This window comes from Rhipicephalus sanguineus, chromosome 1 (assembly GCF_013339695.2).
Source record: "Rhipicephalus sanguineus isolate Rsan-2018 chromosome 1, BIME_Rsan_1.4, whole genome shotgun sequence".
NCBI classification, from domain to species: Eukaryota; Metazoa; Arthropoda; class Arachnida; order Ixodida; family Ixodidae; genus Rhipicephalus; species Rhipicephalus sanguineus.
The window spans coordinates 51,046,106-51,069,802 of NC_051176.1; the positions used below are offsets into that span (position 1 = coordinate 51,046,106).

General features: G+C 44.0%; 1 long non-coding RNA gene across 1 annotated transcript in view; it reads right to left on the minus strand.

Moving 5' to 3' along the window:
- LOC119391357 (uncharacterized) overlaps positions 1-9,460 on the minus strand; it is a 35,823-nt gene extending 26,363 nt beyond the window's left edge. Inside the window, exons 1-2 of the long non-coding RNA XR_007414974.1 lie at positions 9,409-9,460; positions 820-931 (exon numbers count right to left, since the gene is read on the minus strand). This is a non-coding gene — a long non-coding RNA (uncharacterized LOC119391357). The remainder of the gene's footprint in view (positions 1-819; positions 932-9,408) is intronic.
- Positions 9,461-23,697: the final 14,237 nt, after the last annotated feature.

The window sequence follows — 23,697 nt, forward strand, 5'->3', positions numbered from 1 at the left end:
AGAAAAACGAGATATTTGCTCGCTGCTTTCATAGTTACTAGATATGTTAATGACTGGAGACATAATGACTACAGACATTTTTTACAACTTTATTTATAAAATTAAAATAGCTAACTTTTGATTGGGAGACAAGCGGTCAGGTCGAATAAGGAATTGAAGTTCTTTTTGCGAAAAGCCGATTGGCGCATTAAAATTTCCAGAAAGCGGCCTCTGGTAATTTTTGAAGAGTGATGATATTTGACTCAATTCACCGGCAAAACTGAAACTGAAGTGCCGATAGGCTCACCTGCCACACCCAATCAGACGACCAGAATGACGTCACCGTTTACGACAACGTCTGCAGTTGAGTTAGTTTTTCTGCGTTCGATAACCTACGTGCGTCACACCCCCACGAAGCGAAGTACATCGATGGTTGCTATAATCACGCATGCCAAATGTGCAAGACCAATTCTGGTCAGATTTCATCACTTCGTGAATATTAATAGCAGCTGCTTTTAGCAAATCTCGTAGCGGCAATGAGGCCTTCGCAGAAGGATTTCAATTCTCCTATTTCACCCAACCACCTGTATCCTCTAATTAAAAAGTTAATCATTTCAAGTTCAATATTTAATGCTAAAATTAATGCCTCTAGTCACCTTAAGATGTGTGCAGCCACAGACACAAAAAAAAAAACAGTTATAAAGGCAGCTGGCAAATATCGCATTTCCCTTTGTTTGAGAATTTTCGGACACATTTCTTGAAACACTCGGTATAACTGTGAATAAGTTGGAAAAATACATCAATATGACACGAGAAGGATGTCTCTTTGTATGTACATACATGTGACCGACTTCGTGCACTGCTACATCCAATCCGGAAAATGTCATATATTCGTCTTCAAAAATTAGCGCATTTTGTCCATAAACGCACATCCCACCCAACGGTGAAAGACCTGTAAGGCAATGCACACAGGCGTTAGTTAAGCGCTTTTATATTTGGTTGATGGCATTATACTACGAGAACTTAACATTTATGTGACCTTACAACTAGTGCAATGAATCGCTTCTGGTACTTCGAAACACCTTTAGGTAAATCATCACTAAGGAGTTATACTGATATGTACACAACACACTAAAGCGAAATGCACAAGACGGACGCAGGATATTAAACTTGTTTTACGGTAGTTACATGGTTACAGCACGAAATGCTGAAATTGGCGGGAAAATTTCAGGGTATTCGACAAGTCACTAAGTTCCGTTCATCATGCACAGCGCTTCACACATCCCTTTTTGTTCAGTAATCTTTTTCTTTATTTACGACGAAGAGAGCATGTGTGTTATGCAGTAGTTGGGTTCTTGTATGTAAAAGCCCTCTAAATAGCTGTCTGCACTTCCTCTTCATATTTAGTCAGCAGACATGTGGTGTAAAACGCTGACTCGCATTGACATTCGCGTACCTTCTGAGGCATGTTGAATAATGAAAAAAAAAATGATTACTTGAACAAGAGGATTCGGGACGAAAACCCCACAAATTATTATTATTATTATTATGCAAACGCATATAAAAGGTGACTGAACGTAGCAGCTCAGTGATTTTCACTTGATAAATTTATTGCTTTTTAACCAGGCAAGTAAGTGTAGTGTCTGTCGGCGTTTCGAATAGGCAGAGTTGTGACACCTCGCCAATGACGCGATTGTGCGGCACGTCGCAGGCATGCGCAAGCAACGACCATTCGTTGATTGTGCATATCATACGGCAATTGTGTTCATATGTGAGTATCCCGTTTGCTACTCTCCACTGGAATAGGTAAATGAGGTTTGAAAGAGTGGCTAAAAGAAAGAGAGCATAAAAAATTGGCTGTCGTTGTGAGCTCATAAAAGCTTACGCTGCAAAAAATCGGGACGGGAATTCGTCCTCACTCTTAATTAGTGGCGCTCACTCGGACCAGTGGATAGCGTGAAGTTCAGTAGCACTAGCACGGTCTTCTTATGCGACGTTCAAATCTTGTCAGTGCCACAGAATGTTTTCTTTCGAAACAGGCTGGTCGTCCAAGTGGTCGAGCGCATTGAAGCGTGGCTTCCGGTGGACGACTTAGCGAAGCAGGAAGTAGGAGACGGGATTTCATGATAATATGTTGCTTAATACATTACTGCATGGTCGGATTCGTTCTACATGTGGCTGGCAAAGACGGAGGACAACAGCCACAAAACACCGCAGAGTATTCAGTGTGAATCACGGATGTGGGAGTTGTAATTTCCGGTAATCTGTCGAAGGCAGTTCGTCGACGTGAGCAAGATGGCACACCGCTACTCGCCATACTACATGCGGCCACTATGAAGCGCTCGAAGTTGCCAAATTCTCTGCGGAGGGAGTTAGGTGGGCTTCGCGCAAGCCCCCGTTGGAACATGCGCATAGTGAGCTTGAAAATAGCATGCTCGGTTAGTTGACTGGTCGCAACCGCTGCCTTGCCTTTTGCGGCTCACGCGAGGTATACGCAGCGCGTCCACATTGAAGTGGTGTTGGTGTAGCGGTTGCATGAACGTCAGTAGCAAGGCAGCGAGAAAAATTCCTTTCACAACCCACACTGCCCGTAAAGAAGATTCGCATTGGATCTGAATGGGGAGTAGTGAGTGCTGGGTGACCTCACTAACAGCTCCCACTGATGCTTGTTCATGAGTCGCTTCTTTCTTTTTTTGGCAAAGTCACCAGTCGTTATCTTTACAACCTGTTATTTATTTCGCTGCCATATTAGCATTTTTGTCTTGTTCAGTCATTTTTTCTGGCTTTCCTTATCAATTTCATGACTTCGCTCTATAGATATGGTCGCTATACAGCTCATATAGAATGTAGTTATGAGAGAAAAGGCAATGAAATTGGACGATAAAACAACTCGCCGCGTGAGGAGACCTGACCCACAATCTTTAAATCGCTGGGCTTTTACACGCCAAAACCCTGATATGATTAAGGGGCACACCGTAGCGTGGGATTGCATATTGATGTAGGCCTTCTGGGGTTCTTTAAAGCGTACCTAAATCTAAGTACAAGGGTGTTCTTAGCATTCAGTTCCCATCGGAAAGCTGACGCCGTGGCTGCGAGTCGCACCCACGCTAGTCCACAATGTTTGCATGACACATGCAATGCACTACCAGTTGTGATACAGCGGCGGTGGTCCTTTTTTTTTATTTCCTGATTCAGCATACGCGGTGCGAAGAACACAACAAAGTGTGAAAAGTTGAAAGCCGTTTTCTGGTCTTAGAGAACGCAGTACGTAGTTGAAGAGAACGTCAAAATAAAAGAATCGCACAGTGAAGCCGCATAGTTGTGAAAAAATCGCTCTAAATTTGGCAACCAGTCCGGCATAATTTTAGAGACTTCTTTCTTTCTTTCTTTCTTTCTTTCTTTCTTTCTTTCTTTCTTTCTTTCTTTCTTTCTTTCTTTCTTTCTTTCTTTCTTTCTTTCTTTCTTTCTTTCTTTCTTTCTTTCTTCTTTCTTTATTTATTTATTTATTTATTTATTCATTTATTTATTTATAGCACCTTGAGGGTATAAATACATTGCAGAGGAGGTGGGCGTGTACAAAGCAAAAAAATATATATGCCTAAGCAATAATAACAGTAAAATGCAAGCGTTATGGAGAATAATTACAAAACTTTTGCGAAGGACATTAGCCAACATCCCGTGAAGTAAATTACAAACGTGTAGCAAAGTAAATTACGTAGAAGAAAAAAACGTATCACGCTACAGTAGGCTTGATAGGGCATTTTTAAATGCAGTTGGATCAGCTATATCAGTTATGAAGGCAGGTGAGTGATTCCAATCTCTTGCTATTATGGGAACAAATGATTGCGAGCTTGCAGTAGTTGAGAAATGTGGCATGTTACCCTTATGGTGATGATCAAGTCGGTGTGAGCGAAATGCAGCTGGGTGAACAAACAAGGAACGAAGAGCGTCGTTGGGTAGGTACATTATGTGCAAAAGACAAATGCGTGATTGCCTTCTAGGGGTTGCTAGAGAAGGGAGATTAGGAGCAGCTTTCATGTTTGTGACATTGGCACTGCGATTATAGTTGGATGAAATCAAGCGAGCAGAGCGATTTCGCACTGCCTCAATACCCTGTGTTAATGTAGAGTTATGTGGGTCCCAGACAGATGAGGCGTATTTTAGCTGGGGCCGAACGTAGGTAGTATAAAGCAGCAGTTTTAGTGACATTGGGGCAAGATAGAAGTTTCTTTCAAGTAACCCAAAGTTTGGTTCGCTTTAGCTATTAAGTAATGAACATGATGTTTCCATGATAAGTTACTACACATGTAAACACTAAGGTAGCGATAGAAGCTGTGGTTTGTAGGGGGGTATTACTAAGAGAGTAGGAAGGAGAGGTAACATTTCGTCTGGTCACGTGCATGCTTTTGTATTTAGCAAGATTTAGCCCCCTGTGCTACGTGAGGCACCACTGTGCTACGATATCTAAATCGCTTTGTAGTGATGTCACGTCTGAATCGCTGGTTATTTTACGGTAAATGACGCAGTCGTCTGCGAATGAACACGCTTGGGAAGAAATGCTAGTAGGTAAGTGGTTAATATAAATAAGCAATAAGAGGGGGCCAAGGACTAACCCTTGAGGTACGCCATAACGGGCTGGTGTCAATAAAGAGCCAGAGCTGTTGGTTGTAACATGCTGTACATGGCGGGAAATTAGCGAGCCTAAGCGAGTACTTGAGGGTTAATATTAAAAGCATTTAGTTTATGTAACAGTAAGGGGTAGTTAACTTTATCAAAAGCTTTGGCAAAATTAAAAAAATAGAATTTACAATGAAGCCAGAGTCAACATACGCATGTAAGTTGTTTGTGAAAGTGGTCAGTTTGGTCTCACACGAAAGTGGTCAGTTTGGTCTCACACGAGAAAGATCTGAGAAAGCCACGTTGCAAGGTTGAGAGCAAACTGTTATCCTTTAGATAGTTGACGAGATGCGTGAAAATGACGGGCTCAAAATTTTTTCACGGAGCTGACGCAAGTGAGATGGGTCGAAAGTTTAGAGGATCACTCCTTTTTCTGGATTTGAAAATTGGCACATTTTACCTGCTTTACAGTCTTCAAGCGAAGAACCCGAGTCATAAGATTGCGAGAAAAGACACTCTAGAATAACTGAACAGCACTCTTTTGTGTTTTCGAGGAATTTCGTGTTGATGTGGTCTGTTCCACAAGTGGAACTTAGTTTTAGTTTGTCAATGATTTTTGCGATTGCTACTGAATCAAAAACAATCGGATCCATGGTAACATAGTTGAATCGTGGAATTTTAGGTATCTCATTGGTTTTCGCAGATGAAAATGATTCAGCGAAGATATCATTCAATACATGGGCAGTAATGGATATGGGCGAGTGGTTACCAGATGGATACGATAGCGTTAACTTGTGGTCACTTCTTTTTTAGCGCATTCCAAAAGGCTTTCGGATTGCTTTTAAACATGTTTGGAAGAATAGTGCTGAAAAAATGAACATTTGCTGTATTTCAAAGCGGAAATGTACCATGAAGAGACTGTTTTGTACGATAACCAATGAGAAGCTTTTTGAGAACGTTTTGCTGTTCGAAAGATACGTTTCTTTTTGTTAGCAAGTCGGCTGCGGTACCTATTGTACCATGGTGCCTTACTGTTGTAGAATATACGATGAATAGGTACATATTTCTGAACTAGTTTTGAAGCATTAGTCTTAAATATATTCCAATTACTTAATTACAGGTATCAATTAATTAATTACAGGTAGAAAACATAAAGAAATAATGTGAGTTCTTCATAAATAGCGTCGTAGTTAGCTTTCCCGTAATCTTTGATAGTTTTGAACCGTTTGCATGTTCCTGGATGTGTTGTAACGTGGCTGTAATGTCAAGAGTTTGTGGTCGCTAAGGCCAGGTAAATGGGTGATCGAAGAATAGGCGTCATTATTGACGCCAGAACAAGGTCCAAAAGGGACGATGAACTTTCTGTGACACTAATGGGCGAAACAACTATCTGTAATAAATTGAAATAAGAACACACAGAGATAAAATTATTAGACTCGGTTGATGATGGATTTGAAAATGGGCACACGACAGACCAGATAACAATGTTGGGAAAGTTGAAACAAGAAGTATTTCAGCGCCAGAATATTGTACAGTAATTTGGTTTAATCAGACGTGAAGGTTTTCACTGAGTGACGCAGTGGTTGTTGGTGAGCGGTAACAAACACCAATAATCATCCTTTTAATGTTCTTAGTCAAACAACACCATACTATTTCCAAACCACTGGTAGTGGGAACAACAAAACTACTAAGGCTTTCAGTAATTGCAAATAGCACACCACCACTAATAGAATTGCTGCGGTCATTGCGATAGATTTGATACTTTTATTGTCATATAGCAGTTCAGTGCTGCTCTTTAAGAAGTATGCGGATACTTTCACCGAAATATTGGCCCGCCGCTCTGGCGCCAATACCCGCACTTCTCACTGCCAAACGACATCTCGACACACTGGGCAGTGCAAGGAACATAATTAAGGTCGTATGGTAGGTCGTGTTCCCTTTCCATAGCGAGAAACCGAATTCCTTGAGGGTGAAGGGAAAATTCTTTCTTAGCTGTCCTCTGCCGGATGTCCCACAGAAACACTGCGTCCCAACATTCTAGAAACGCGTGGTCAATTGTTTCATACCATTTACATATTTCGCACTGTACTCCCCAGAGTAAAAAAAAATCCCCTTTCCGCCATCCAGGTCTTCACTGTCAGCGTGCCAGTGTGCTGTTGAAAGAAAAAAAAAATCCGGCAGATCCTACGCACTGTGGGAATCGATGTTATGCGAATCAGTCAGCGAAGAGCTGTGTACGCCGCGTTACTTGGCTTTGAGCCGAAAGGCATACATGGGATGACATTACATTTACTATCGCACGTTTGTCATGCATGCATGTACATTTATACCGTGCTAATGAAACGACCACGAAGGCGTGACAACGTTTGCATAACGTCATTTTTTCTATTCATGTTATAATACACATTGCATGCATGTCATAGACATTCATGTCGTCACTGGTTGTTCATGCTCGTCATACATGGACGTCAATAGATACACATTTTAGTATATATAGCAAGTTAATCAAACGATCACCATGCAACATGTTGGCTCCTTGACATGTCATGACGTACTACGTGACATGCATGTCATGACGTACTACGTGACATGCGTGTCATGCCAATACTACGTGACATGCATGTCATGCTACATCATGTCAGTTTGAGTTTATACCAAATTAATTAAACGACCACAAGAGCACCAAGAGATTGCCATCACCCACATGATATGCATGACAGGACATTTATCATGACCTGTCATTGATGTTTGTCATTCACTCATGTGCAAAATTTGTGCATATCAAGTTAATGAAACGGCCGCGAGAGCAGCAATGCCTTGCGATGTATGTCATGACGTATGTAACATGCATGAGGTGATGTTCATGTCACGACCAGAAATTCGTGTTCGTCATACACTCACCATACGAATTTTTGTACACGTCAATTTAATGAAACGGCCGCGAGAGCACCGAGACCATGTCATATCTATGATGACGTACATGGCATGCATGACACGATTTTCATGTTATGGCCACTCACTTATGTTTGTCATACACTCGTCATGTCACGCTAATTTTGATGTATATCAAGTTCATGAAATGGTCGGACAGCATAAGACCCCCCCATGTTCAAAAAGATTAAAACAGTGTCATGATGTATATGACATGCATGACATGATTTTATGTCATAGCCTGCCACTTATGTTTGTCATACACTGTCACCTATGTTTGTGATACAGTGATGCCATGCGTGGACTGCGTCGGATTTTTTTTGCAGCTTAAGCTGTAGGAGCTCACAACAGCTAAATGTAGTGGCGTAGTTGCCTGCCGCTGCCGGTGTCCGTCACAGGTATCGCGCACAATGAGAAGGAAAACTCAGGGTTCGAGCTAGAATCGAAGTCCAGGCACAGTTCTGCGTGACAATTTATTACTCTACCTCGGAGGCCACACCAGTGCACGAAACTTAAAAAAAAGAAAAGTCACAGTTTCGCCGAAAGGGCAAATCAATCAATGCAATATCAACAAATGGAAATGCTACACCATGTAAGACTAGCAGCGAATCCCTTAGCACCTGACCTGACGTAACTCCACAAAACGCTGGCACAAGGGAAGCGAGCTCCGGGCTGTCTATCACGGCATCGCAAACCGAGTGTTCAAAGCAGCACATATAAAGCTGTGAGCTTTTCGCCTGCGCTTGCACACTTTCACTTCCACACGGAGCATATGACGCGCGCGGGGATGTTATCGATTTGGACTTTACACACAACTTGATGGTGGCGCCGACGGCGATGGCAGAAACACGCCAGGAGTGTCCATATAACTGCTGTCGCTATAAAAGACCCAAAAAGGCATCATTTCGGGCGAGGAATGGCGTAATTATATATAATATTGCATGGCATGACCGTGTTATGACCGGTAACTAATGTTCGTCGTGTAGTCATGTCATGTCATGGCAATTTTCAAGTTATACATCAAGTTACTGAAACTGGCGCGACAGCACGAAGACGTAGGCGTCTAGATAGATAGATAGATAGATAGATAGATAGATAGATAGATAGATAGATAGATAGATAGATAGATAGATAGATAGATAGATAGATAGATAGATAGATAGATAGATAGATAGATAGATAGATTCCAAGAGCCTTTGGTTCGCAAAGAAATGCTGCGCATTTAAAGCATGGTTCACTCGACCCTTTCTTCTTATTTCGTTATCTTACACAAGTTTCTGTGTTTCTCTGTTATATTTTATGTTATTGAATGAACCACTTGTGCCTGAAGTTTTAATAAATAAATAAATAAAGTGTTTCTTCTACGTTAATTCCCAATAAAAATTCCTCAATAGATTACAAGTTTACAAAACGAAGAGGAGATTTGCTACGACAGGAATAGACTAAACGGAGGCGCCCCTCTAGCGTTATTTTTAAAGCTAATTCTAAAATTACACCAGCTTTGTTTTTTGTTAAGATATAAAAATTGTTTCCATGTCATTTTATAACAGCAAGTGAGTCATTGTGACGTGCATGCATCACATCTTTGTAAAGATCTCTGCGTAAGTGAAGCATCTTGTCGCCAGCATATTAAAGTATGCGACTCTGGAAAGCCACATTCAGGAGGTCAGAAGGTTCTTTCAGAAAAGAAAAAAAAACAACAACAACGAAGCAGACAGTACAGGATATTTAAGAACACCTAATTTAAGGCAAGCATGTGCATAACACAGCACAACGCACATACCATATTTCACTGCTGTTTTCAATTTTCATAGTGTAACAATGGTCGGTGCAAAGACCAAATACGGGAATAAAATAGAATGGCTAATTTTCAGTGCTTACCTGTGAGCCGTGTCTCGTATTGACCATTTACAACTCCGACCAAGTCCATCCTGTAACACGGATGAGGTGGCGCAAAAGCACCGAGTTAGATGATAAAAAGAATTTGCAAAATGAAGTGATCGCTGGGCAAACACAATGGTTTCGAATGTGTGTGGATATCATGCTCATATACCACAATTTGCATACGCTTGAAATCCTCGCAACGCGGCCATGGAACCCTGCATCATTTGGTCTCTCAATTCGGTAGATGAAGATGCAAGCCGCGTGAAGGCTCGCAATTCCAAGTACCGAAATTAAGTATGGCGTCTAAGATAAATTCGGCTTTCTGCATTTATGTGACAAGTTTCAGACGAAAAATATTTTTCAAGAATTGAATGAACAGTGTAATTAATTATGAAAAGAAAAGCACGTGACACTTCGTAGAATCGCTGACGAAGGAAGGCCCGCTAGGATGTGTTCTATTGGACCAGGGGTCACAAACACGCGACCTGCAAATATTTTGCTAGCGGCCCGGCCCGTACAACACTTGTTTGGGCGTGGCAGACTTCTACGAGTTTCCTGACGATGCCTGCGTCCCGGCGCTTCATCGACCGGTTGCTAGGATCATCACCATGCTCGGAAGCACCTACTTGTGTGAACACCTGTTTTCCTTGTTGAAGGGGACGAAGTCAGCAATCCGGTCGAGGATGATTAATGAACACCTGCGATCGACCATCAGGAGTGTCTCTGCACAAGAAATTAATGCGAACGTTTCTTCTCTTGTTGCAGCTAAGCGTTGCCAGGCACCAAGACAGCGTGTTTAGAACTTTAGCAGTTATTTTATGATTGACAACGAAGAAAGTTTTCTAACTTTGCTAAATGCTACTCGCATTATTTTCGCGCCCATTGCGTTTAAAAACACTTTTTTCGGGTAAGCTACACAGACGTGACTGGTCTGAAACGGTTTTTTCGGGAGGCGCATGTGTGGTCACCATGTGTCCAAACGAAACAGTGGAACAAAAACTCTAACAGTCGGCGTCCAGATTTTAGCCATTCTAGAGATCAGTATTGATATGCGCTCGAATCCTGCAGCAAAATACCCTTAGAAATGACCCATATGTGAGATATGGAAAGGCCTTTTTCAAATGGCAACGTTAACTGACATTTGGTTCGAACTCCAACCCCCCTCCCCTTTCCGACCTTCTTCAATGTCCGGCCCTTGAGGGTCTAAATTTAGCCACTGCGACCCGCTAGCTGAGGTGAGCTTAAGACCCCTGTATTAGACCGAGTTCGATGACGACATTATCTATCCAATATGTCCGCGAAGACACTGCCACCAGTCTGTCCATATGTGGAGGAAGATCGATCAGATGCGTTGACATGGGCTCGGTATGGTCCCGGTAGGAGGATCCCTGGCATGGACGACGTTGTATGACAGAGCGGTGAGACCCAAGATGATGCAAGGACTGCGCATCATGGTACTTGAGGCTGGATTCACTTAGAGCCGTTTTCCACGGCTGCGCCATTGTAAGGAAGCAGACAGTTCTCAGTCGCTCCGACATCGCGACAGTGATGACGAAGATGGGGATCCCTCAAAACATGACACGCACGCCCATTGGGGGAGTGCTGACCCATTTCGATGGCTGTATAAATGTAGATAATGACTTCAAGAAAATGAACTTGCAGAGATAAACATGGGTATATGTTTGCAGTATGTGCCAGTCAGCCTTATATATAGCGTAGCACCTTGTGTTTCTCCGCCTTTATGGGGCCCTGCCACACAAATTGAGCATGTCGTTTTCATAGCTTCTCCTAATACTGTGGAATGCGGTGATGTGCGCAGCGCAAATGGGTACGTTGAAAAAACGCAATTAGAATTCTATTTGAACGTAGAAACCACCTTCTGCTTAGACTACAGAGACACACAACGTCGCTTCTTGGCGTCGGAAGTGGAGTTTGGTCATGTGACAGCGACGCCACTGACATGGCGTTTTGATTGGTTTGAGAAGAAAAGCCGCACGGCAGGAACTAGTGACGTCACTGGGGGAATAAAATCCATAAGGGAATGTTTTTTTTTTTTTCTCGTCGTCTGCTTGGGTTTTGAATTTGGAGACCTTCTGGTTTCGTGCACCAGTTTTTATAGTTCTCTTTGTGTTCATTCTAGTATTCAATACTGCGTACACCGCAGTGCTATTCGTCACAAGATCCGGCTACAGGTGGCAGCACCGACGCCGCGTTAGGGGGGATTGGCGGTGGGCGGCAAGCATCCAAATGTACACAGCGGCGCTTCGCTGTGAGCGGTTTGAGCCGACTGTCGGCGAATAAAGCTCGTTAACTGCAGCCTAATGGTGATATATATGCCTTCCATTGCCACATTAATGCCTGAAGCAGGCCTGGCGTTCCCATTATGTGTGGGAGAAGCGTAATATGCCAATCAATGGAGTGCTGGCCTTTAGTGACAGTCGTGTTTTGCACTGTGCTCGATGTTGCACTGTGCTCGCTAAAATTCTGCATTAACACAGAAACGAAAGTACATTTAGTACTTCTTTCGTTTAGGACGACGCCAAATGCACTATATGATGTGCTTGAACGGCAAAGTGGCACAAACATTGAAATGATTTTGGCGAATGAACGGTACGATGATTACACCAAGCGCCATACCGACGCGTGCATGCACTCACTTAATTATTAGAATGCATGCAAGCGACGGAAGGCAAAATGCTTGTGCGAAATAGTTATCGAATCTAACATTAAGAAAACATTAACACATATTTTTGTATCTCTTCAGTAGTTTACACCTGTGGGCAATTGTGCGTTTCTTCTTCCTCAGTTTAATGTGTTTCTATAGTTTTCTTATTTCTGTTTCCTTCGTTCACACACTGCAATTAAGTATATTCAATGTGTTTCTCTTATTTCAGAAGAATAACATGTGGTTTCGTGTTTTAGAGCGCAGGTCCTAGGCGCTCGTTCCTGCGTTGAGCGACGTTGTCCGTCAGCCGTCGCCGTCGGTGGCGTAACCGCGCGAACGAGTACGTGCCACTGTAATTGGGAAGCCCCACCACCGTGTACAGCAGGTGTGAGTGCCAAACGAAAACGAAGCATGTGCCACAGGAATTGGTCAAGCAGGTTGTTGCAAGAACATTTAAAACTCGGCCAACGAATGTTTTTATTCCAACGGATGCATCGCAGTCTGAGGAAAGATCCGGTATCGGAATATTTTGCCCTCAACTTGATAGGTCTTTTAACACGAAAGTGTTTTATGCCGGGGTCCACCAAGACTTCAGTGACGTATTTCCGTAACGGAAATGACGTTGCAAAAATATACACAATCAGATGGCAAAGAAAAAAAGGTACCGTCAACGGGCATCGAACCCACGACCGCTCGGTCCGCAACAACAGATGCCGGGCACGCCATCCACTGCGCCACGGTTACAGACTCTGGAAGTTTTACAAACACGCCTTTTATATCTACCACTCTCCCGGTCGGCTGGGTGGTGTTGACCTCTGGGAGTGGTAACATAAAGTAATTCGTCATTGCTGTGGCCTCCGCGACTAGCACGTGCAACGCGTTTCCGCGTCCGTCCCATTCGGCGCGTTTTCAATAGAAGTTGAATTTTGTCAATGCCCTAACACACCGCGAGGTGGCGACCTTTGCCCAAGCGTCGTAAAAGCGTCGGCCTCGCTCAGCATCACGCTAATACAAACCAAAAGTAGCTCTGCGACGCGCGCCTGCCTCACCTGGCTGTAACACCGCGTTCCCCGCTCACGCGCTCGCCTGAGAACAATCGCGCCTGAGCTACCGTGGCGGCACGACGTGCTTTGCGTTTCCCTCTGTTCCGGCCGTGGCGTTCGATCACATTTTAACATGCCGCGGGATGGCGACCAAGTTCTGCGGCCAATATGCGACGCTCTTCTGGCTATCACACCTCGTTCTCTGATTACGCTTTCCCCGTTAACTGCTACAGCTACCACAAGGGTTTGTTTAATCATTTAACATGGACGTTAGTCCGTCAGGATGGAGATGTACCACCAATCATGAAAGTGTGTGCATACACGTCAAACGGCGCCATTAGGTGCCAGACATCAATGTACATTGTGCAAACTCTCTTATATCAATGTACAGTAAATATTGTTACTTCTGTAAGGGCACGCTTTACTTTCGTGTTATTCCGATTCCTATGGCGGAGGGATCAACCGTGTTTTTTTCATTGCGATTGCCTGATTCTATTCCCCTTTTCCTTGCTGAATTTATGGCAATAATTCTGGCTTTACGCAAGTTAAGTACTTCAATTGCACTAGCGGCAGTAATGACCGATTCATTGTCTGTGTGCTCTTCGCTTTCCACATCCGGTGACACGCCTATAACGAAGCTCTTTAAATTACTGGTCCCCGCGCATCTTCAATGTATTCATTTAATCTGGGTACCTGGCCACAAGGGCTTGTGTTACAATGAAATGGCGGATGGTCTTGCAAAGGCGTCGCTGACCGCACCGATAATTCCTGTTTTCCCGCCAACAGCTCACATCACGACGGCGCGTTTCCGCACACTTACAATCAGAAAAGCTTATTAGACTCGGCATTGACAGCTTCTCCAGAGTACAAGCACCTTCTATTCTCTTGGCACAGCGAGTTATCTAATTAAAGGATGATGGAAGTTGCCATTACAAAAATTCGTTGCCGCGTTACTTCCCTCAATTTTTACTTCCATTAATCAGGCTTAGTGAACTCCTCTCTGTGCCTCTCCTGTAATCCGGAAGAAACGATTGGCCTTTTTTCATATCATGTCGCCGGTTCAAAACATTCAGGCAAAGAATACTAGCACCACCTCTTCGAAAGCTGGGCCTGGAATTATCAGAACCCATTCTTCTTTCTTTTGGGACCACTACCATGGGGTACAGCCACAGGGATGTTTTCCTAGCTGTCCAGGAATAGATTGCTACTAAAATAATCCCTTGCTAAATTCCACAGGCATTAAATTTTTGATTACTCATAATTGGCACTTCAATTCAATAATTAAAAACAAATAGCGTACCAAGGAGTTACACCATGCAGAAAATACAAGAAGAATTCACTAACTACTAGGCCGATACTCTCCAATGGGTATGTGCCATGAGGAGAGGACAACAACAACAACAACAACAACAACAACAACAACAACAACAACAACAACAACAACAACCACAACAACAACAACAACAACAACAACTTGGGTTTGTCGAAGGGACAAGTTTTGAGCGCGTCTACTTGCAAGAAGTCTCGCTAGCTTCCACAGCGTTGCACGTGATGTGTGAAGCGGAGTATATATACAAACTAGTCTCAGCCGCGCCTCGGAGAGCTGGCCTTTATGCATGGTATACCCAACAACGTGCAGTACTGGGCGAAACACAGGAAAGAGCTCTTTACTCTGATCCGCCAGTTGGGTAAGCTTACCGCATTTCTCAGTCTGCCTGCCTCGGAGATGCATTGGCCCGACCTGTTGCTTCAGCGTCTCCGCCTAAACCCTGGCGGAGTGGCCGGGGAGGGAATGAACAGCATTTACCGAGCTCAGTCTGTGCTATCCACATCGATAGACTGGTGCGTGTCATCATTCGCCGTGGGACATACATGCGTGCTTCTCTCAAATTGTTTCTCTCAACTTATCGCAAATTCAAAACACCTAAACAGCTGCGCTCTGAATTCGCATTAGGCAGTATCGTAATCATCGGTGAATTTTTTGGTCTGCATATCAAGTCTGTTTATTTTTATATAAAAATAGAAAAAATGCGGGCAGTTTGCACTCAGTCGCGCAAAGCTTGCCACAGCGAAGCACAGACCCGTCACCGCTTCTACTCCCCGTCGATCGACACGTCTAGCTTCGAGATGCGCGGCTTCCTCCTGGGGAGTACGCAGCCAGGCTATGCACTATAGAGGGAGGTTGCACGCGATGTCTCCGTCGGTGGGCGTGGCTTAGCTGCTGAGCATGCGCGGCTTGAACAGGTGGTGTGGTATCTGGTCTTTAGACGACGTGATGCTTGCTTCCTCTTTCATTCTATCTTTTTTCTCTCTCTACTTCTTTCTTTCGTTGATGTTCTCTCTATATATCTTTCTTTTTCTTTCTGCATTTCTTTCTCTATATTTCTCTCTAATTCTTTCTGTGCTCGCTTTACTCTCTCCCGTCACCCTTTCCTTCCTCCTCACCATCACATCTCTCCTTCTCACGCTCACTTCCCTTTGCCATCCCCTTGCTGCGTTATACCACACAAGGCTATGCTATGCTCTGCTTGCGTGCCTGGATAGCCGAGTGGTTAGGACGCTCATCTTCGGATCGAGGGTACGCGGGTTGAATCTCGGCTCATGAAGAATATTTTTCGGCAATGATTTTTCTCATTCTCTTTCTTTCCGTCTCTCTCTTTGTTTATCTCTTTCTTTCTCTCTCTCTCTGTATACTCGTTCTCAGGTAGCCGCACAGCGGCACATACCCGTTAAGATGATGATAGTTTTCTGCGATCGACTGACAAGGAACTATTTGCTAAACAGCTTTGCTAATAATTAAAAAAATGCCCACGAAATGTACTACCTTGTGGTATTTGTTACCACAAATGGGCCTATTCGGTGTTCTTCTTTGTACAGCATCCACTGTCATGCTGTATGCCATGTAAGGCGGAGCGCGAATCCCCGTCAACTATTTGTTCGGGCCTCCTCACTTTTTTGTGTATGTCAAGAAAAATGGAATAAAATTAAATTGAATTGGCATACGTACAAACATTTGATATTGTGCTAACACAACGGAATAGGCTGCTTGGAAATGAGAACACGGCGTGTTACGCTCGCCGCTAGGTGCCGACTCTGTTCGAACTCGAGGCCAAAAAAGCGTCGTAGGGCCCCTTTAATACTGTACGACTCAGAATACAAAATATTATAGCCAGAGCACTGTCTTGTCCGTTCACCCGTTCTGACGCCTCTACTAGTCACCATAAAGAACGCCATAACGAACGCAACTCCATAATAAATCAGCTATTACAGTTAATTTCGAATGACTAAAGATGCAAACGCTTCTAGGACTTGTGAATTTGAAGGTTTTATTTTATATCTTTCCCCTTGGGCTGCTCTGTGCATTTTTTAACAGAAATGATTTGCTTACAGCCCGTGATAAATTCCTTCAACTACGTGCCATGCCAGAACTGTAGCCGCAATTGTACAAACGTTGCCTTCATACAGTTTTGTGCGCTTAGACTTACAAATTTCAGAGCCTAAACACTTCAGAAAGGGAGAGAGAGGATGGAGGGGCAAAAGCAGCAGTCATTTAAAAACACCGTTCCATGTAACGAGTACACAACGGATACCAAGCTCATTATTGCACTCGGTGCCCTGTCTTTGCGTAGTTGCTTCAGTCTGTCACTTCGTTATTTTCGTGCAGAAACTCTAATACAACAGTGGAACGGAAAGATGGGCAAGTTGGTGGCTATTCATTGCTATGCCATAGCGTGCACGGAAGATACATACAAATATAAACTAATATGGGAAGTAACTCAGGCTGTCCATATAAAGTAGCTGCACAGTGTATTGTGAACCGTCGGCCATACTCACTGACAAAGAATTTGCTTTCATGGATTCCCCTTGAAGTTATGTTAACCGGTTTTGTTTTTGTAAATTTCTTGGCCCGTTATCCACATAGTTCACCTAGATAGGTGGCGCTTATGCATCTCGCCTTTTCGGATAATAATCACTTGACAGTTCAGAGCTTGTCAGCTCGCTTCACAATATCTGTGTCTTCTGTGCGCGCTGCGATATTAACATGAACTACAGTACGTTAACGCAATTAGGTCACGGACGTATTTTCCTTAGTTTAACACCACTGTTTCGCAGCATTTCAATACAAATAACCAATTATTTTTTTCAAGCTCAGAACAACAAAATAAAGTGAGCCAACTTGACTTTTGAACAAAGCGCCTAGAAATTTTTTTTTGAAAATACGATTATTTCAGGAGTTGTGTTGCCACAATTTTCAAGATTTTTTTCTGTACATACTTCTGTACATGCTAAACGCGGACAAAAGGGTTTTAGATCTCTGTTATGCATTATTATTTTTACTTCTCATGACCCATTGGGACGGCGCTCGACTGCTGACGTTACGGCGCTCGACTGCTGACCCGCAGGTCGCTGGATCGAATCCCGGCCGCGGCTTCCGCATTTTCGATGGAGGCGAAAATGCTTGACGCCCGTGTGCTTACATTTAGGTGGACGTTAAAGAACCCCATGTGGTCGAAATTTCCGCAGTCCTCGACTACGCCGTCTCTCATAATCATATCGTGGTTTTGGGACGCTAAACCCCAACATTTATTATATTATTATTTCCGCGCACTATAACAGACTGGAATAACCTGCAGTTATCACAGCTAATAAGCGCAGATTCCACTGAACCCCTATCTATTTAATGTTATCGCCAATGTCATATTGACAAACCCTTTATTCCACATTTTTAGTGTTACTATTTTTTTTTATTCCAAGTTTACCTGCTGCCCTCATTCTCGCAATAATATAAGAAAATGTTCATGTGTACGCAATGTCTTCATTGTTAATACCGTCATCTGTTTCTGATGTTACTGTAATTTATATTTCTTCGGTGTATTTAAAACTTATCTTATGAAGTTGTGGCTTTTTTGGTTTTTTTTCTTTCTAATTGCTGTTCATGTATATGTATGTATTCCCGTATTGCCGTCCTGCTTGGACCCAATTAGGGTGTGCAGTATTGTATAAATAAATTAAACAGGTTATGTCGCTGGAGACAACGCTTCGACAAGTGGACTTGTCTTAGTCAAGGCTGCCTTGACGAAGACATGTCCACTTGTAGAAACGTCGTCTTCAGCGACATTGCCTGTTCAGCATTTTCTCATCACTTAAAGCATCAATCTCCCTTTGAAATTCTTTGTTTGCCTAAATTTAGACCTATTCATGCAACTCAGCTACTCAGGAATGGTCGCGTATAAATTTAACTTAAGCCAAGAGTCTGTCCAATGTCATAACCAAACATTTCAATGCATATCACTGTTATCATAAAGCTTGCGCGTCTTATTAAATTACGAGAATGATGAAAATAAATGCCTGCAGCATTGTCTAACCCTGTGTGATCCACCTGGTCACCCACCTTAACAGAGTTGAGTGGCTCCTCAATTTTTCTTGTCATGCGTACATGTAGTTTCATAAATTAGGTGCTTGTTCTAGGATATACTCACATTTTCACGTGTAAGCGATGCACTGTTCGATAACGTTTTCCGCTTTTATGTTTCTACGTGCTGTCTTTTTTGACCATTAAAATTTTGATAGTACACAGCGGTTGCGCTTTTACTTTTTACGTTAACTACATCACTGACATTCCCCTACTTCATTGCTCTGTGGTGCATTCTCGTTATGCGAAAGCAGGCGCTGTTCTCCAGCAACGGAAATGGCAAAAGAGTTTGATGTCTGGGATGCACAAAATGCCACGAAAAGATTTTAGCTTTTGTTTCACTGTGCAATGCCGCTCAAAATCGGCGGCAGTTGTGTAAATATAAAACAACTGGGTACATAAGGGTTCTTGGGTGGGCTAGTTGGTTCATGAATATTGTGGCAGAACAGCGAAGAAAACGGGACGAAGAGCACACAGGACGCAGCGCTGACTATCAACTGGTTTCTATATGGGAAAGTCAGATATAATATCTGCCTTTCCAATATAAAAACCAGTTGATAGTCAGCGCTGTGTCTTGTGTGTTCGTCGTCCCGTTTTCTGCGCTGTTCTCCCAGTTGGGTATATTGTGAGATAAATATTTTGGATTGAACCTTCTAGAGTAGTTATTCATGTGGAGCTCACGCCATAAGCTTATTGTTCACTCATAGTGGACGGTGTGCTCATACACCTCACAATTATTGTTGCCACAAAGTTTTATTACGTACCTACTGATGAGCAAGAATATATCAGGGTGCCCAATTCCAAGTGGAAGAACTTGCCGATGAAACCATTTCAGCGTCATTTCGGCATGGATGTGATAGGCGCCCACATAATGTAGGCTGCGGTCCTGAAATTAAAATTGCTGGCATACTATTTGTGCTGCTCTCCGCATGCCCAAGCCATGATTAGAATGGCGTCTCAACGCACCATGACATCACTCTTTAATATGCCCGCTAAACGGAGCTGAACTGCTGGGGCCGTCAAAGTTTCGAGCTTTATGTTGATCTGCAAAGAAATACGGTGTCCTCGTGAAATGAGTGGTCACTCGATTTTCCCAAATAGAGAAATTAACTAGTTTTTCTAACATTCACGAAAAAAGTACTGATTGAAATAAAAGTGCGAACATGTTACATATAATCATTAGTAATTTTGTGTTGTCCAATAAGCTTTAATAGGTTTATCGGTACGTGGTACTTTAACCCACTGACATGTAGTAAGTTGAACTTATAGAGCTCTGCCCCACCCCTTGCAGTTTTTGGGGCACAGTAGCATTCGCTGTAAATGACTAAGTAACGAAACTTCCCCCAGTCGCTCAAACTATTGTTTTAAAATAAAAAAAATCTGCAGATCCACGCTCTCTGAGAATCGGTATCTCAGTTATATTGACGGTTTATTCTGAATGCAGAAGCAGCCGCCGTCACTTTCGGTTTGGGTTGATTACCACTTTGCTGGAATATTCAACATGCAAGCAGCAACATATCAAGTTGAAGTGTCTTTAACAGCATTGCACGCCAGCACTTTTAAGCAATGGTCCGCGCGCTCTCCAGATGGGTCGTGGACATCAGCCGTTCTCAAGCCCCACCCGCCACCCTTTGGGATCTCGGTGGGCCGGCCGGGCACACCCCTACCAGAACTGGTACCAGCGTCGCCCACCTTCGAGCGGTTACCGCACTGTGGCCACGTGGAGAACGCTCGACTCTGCTAGCTTCCTCCCGGCTTCTCTGGGAACTGCAGCCCAGACCGGCCATCGTCGATCCTCCACGCCAAGTCGCGGAGCCCTTCCGGGGCCAGCTCCTGTCGAACTGCCACCCCTCTGAGCCCCGAACCACCTACACAGCAGAGGAAGCTCGCATGCTGTGCCCACTGCACGAGTCCAGTATTCAGATTTCAATAAAGGAATGAATGCATCAATGACTACACCTGTTAACACAAATAAGGCTTAGTGGGCTATTACGCCTGCAGTCAATAAAGGCATTCCTCGTTTGTTGTATCTCTAAACGACATGCACATTATTCGCGTGCCTCAAGCAGATTCTCCTCCATCCACTAGCGCATACCTAAATGACGCCGAGTCCAGGTGCATTCCGGCACCAGCCTATCGCAGCAGACGCGCAAAGAAAAGGTTTCCATTGAAGGTGTCACCAGATTCCACCTTCTGCGAAATGGTTAACGACTACCATAGACAGTAAGTGATGCCTTGGGTTACCATCCATACACTTTTGAGCCTTGTTCTCAATTGCCTCATGATTTCGTGTCAAGTGTGTAACTCATGTGGGCTCTAATCAAAATGCGACATCATGGGCTGAGCTTGGCGGGTAGCGTGACGTCTCTGTTTGACCGAAACAAGGTCATCGAATCCCTTTGTTTTGTCTATTGTCTAGGGACGCGGGACAAAAGTTCCATTAAGAAGACTCCATCGGTGTGTTAGAGATAACTTTCGCCTATTCGTGTGGTATGCAAAGAAACCTATAGTGGTTAGCTGCTTCTCTCTGATGCACCCATTCCCGATGTCTGGATTAATCCTGGCCTCAACGCGACACCGAGTTACGACACGTCTCGATGAAGACATGTGGGACGAGAGTAAAAGAGAAATGAGGTTCAGTGTGAAAATAAACAGATTATTTCGAGAATGTCACTTAAAACCTTTCTAAAAAGTCGTATGATTCCTACGTCGCGCGTCCGATCCCCGCTGCGGTGGTCGCATTTCGATAGAGGCGAAATGCCAGAGGCTCGTGTACTTAGATTTAAGTTCGCGTTAAAGAACACCAGATGGACTAAATTTCCCGAGCCCTCCACTATGGGGTGACTCGTAATCATATCATGATTTTGTCATGTGAAACCCCAGAAATTACTATTACGTCTGTGTTGCGGGCAAACGAGTAGAAAACCTAGAAAATGCGCGCATTACTTGCGGTTGGATACAGCTCCATATCTGGCGCCAAGCTTTGCTTGGGGCTTGAAATGCCGGTCAAAGAGTATATTACACTTCCACAGCAGGTGCTAAATATTGGGGTGGACCTTAGTGTTCCATGCTAGGCAGGTAAGGTCAGGCGGAAGTATGTCCAGTTTCGGTGTCACGGCACCGCATGGACCGAACGTCCGGAGTTAGCTATGGCATTTGGGCTTTGCGCACCAAAGCCATTAGCACCCTCTTGGTATTTCAAAGGGAAGGAGGATCTAAGTTTTTTGGTAGTTGTTGCATCAACTTTTCCTTAGCCATGCTTTCGTTAGGGATGCTCCAGATAGCAAATGAGGGTGTGGCAAGAGACTGGTGCTGTCGTCGCACTGACAGGCGGTAGCTAGATTCTCGCGCGCTGCGTCATAAGACGCCTGCTTCGTTGAGATACCACAATGCCCGAGTAAAGGCACCGTACTGCCGTGGAGGTGAGCACAGCTTTACGACAAGACGGGCAATTTGTGCTTGCCCTACCCATTTTCCACGAATTGTTTCGGATCAAGTGGAGCATATTGTGCCATTAAGGAGTGAGCTAGGTTGCCCATCATTGAGCGAGAGAGAGAGTGATAGAGGCAAGGAAGGGAAGGGAGGTTAATCAGCTGCACGTCCGGTTTGCTAACCTACACAGGGGGAAAGGATAAAGAGGCTAAAAAGAGACAGAATAAAGGAGAGGGATGGACAAAGCCATGGACACACTTGGGAAAGCACATCAAGTCTACCGGCGGTCGCGCAGACCTGCAGATACTTCAGCAACGTTTTCGTTGCCTTCTGCTCCTTCGAGGCACATGTACATGGTCTTAGAATCTTGACTGCCGAAAATTGTCTTGAGTCCAGTTGATTCTGAAGCATCCGGAGTGGGTATCGCGGGGGGTGATAGCGAGCACAGCTGCGCAGGATGTGTTCAATTTTCTATTCGGTCCCGCAGGAGTCGTACGTGGAGGTGTCCGTCATTACAATACGGAGCGAGTACGCCTTTGTTAATAGAACACCCGTCCAAAGGCGGAATAATAGCGTAGCATCGGATCGGGAAATTCGCAGTGGTAGTTGTAGCTTCAACGAAGGATCAGGTTCATGCAGATGACATCATTGAAGTTCCTGTGTAATCAATAGGAATGTCCAGAAGGCGTTGACGGCATACCTCCGACTGCGTAATTGGTTTGCCAGTGCAAGTAAGGTAAAAGGGGCCCTGCGAAGTTATCTCGACATTAAATCACTTCAATGACAATAATCAATTCAGTCGCCTCCCTTCAAAGAATTGTTTTGGTCCTGAGTTGAATGCGAAGGGAATTTATTGATTTAATTATTAAAAAAATTGAGGCCTTAGTTGCAGAACATAGTGGAGCAGATATGCACAATGATCATTTAAAGAGACTCTGAAATGGTTTTTGACGATTGTGTAAAAGCGCATTGAGCCGGTAAAGCAAGTCCTAAGGAACATTTGCAGACCGATTTAAGCGTTCTGCGTCAAGTGTGTAGCTTATTACAAGACTTTATAGACATGCGAATCACTGCAGATTGCAGCGGCTCAGCCGGACGAGTTTTCAACTTCCCGCTTCCATTCTACGTAGGACTGTTCCATCATACGTAGCACAGGCGACCGATCTTATTGGATTTATCCAGTCTACGTCACTGAACTACCGGAGTACAGCGAGCGTTGTCTACATGTGTGCTCCGTGCGCAACGTGCTCGGTGTTGACGTTTCGCCTTAAATTGTTTTGAGGCTGAAGCCTTAGATGCCTCATCAAATGCGAAAATTGACCGGCATCCCGCGTTGGTGTCTCCCGTCGGCGTCCACATGAGCGATGTAAAAAATAATCATCGCGTGATGGCGCCATCATGACGTCACAGATGCCAAAATGTGGGACGTCATTATGACGTCATAGTGACGTCACGTGATGACGTCATCAGATGCATCTTAGCTTGGTCAACGGTGAGCTCATCAGAGAGGCAATGCAAAACCAGGTGAGGTGCCTCCGATCCTGTAGGCAATGCAAAACCACATTAGGGGCAGAAATTTTCGGAGGGTGGCGGCACAGGAACACTACATCGACTGAGAAGAAAAAGAAGATGGCTTTCGCCTTCCAGTCGTCTTACGTGTGTGCATAAGGGACCCTGTGCGTTTTTTGTTTGTCCGCATACTTCTTGGCGATGGCGGAATTTCGGCGTACACG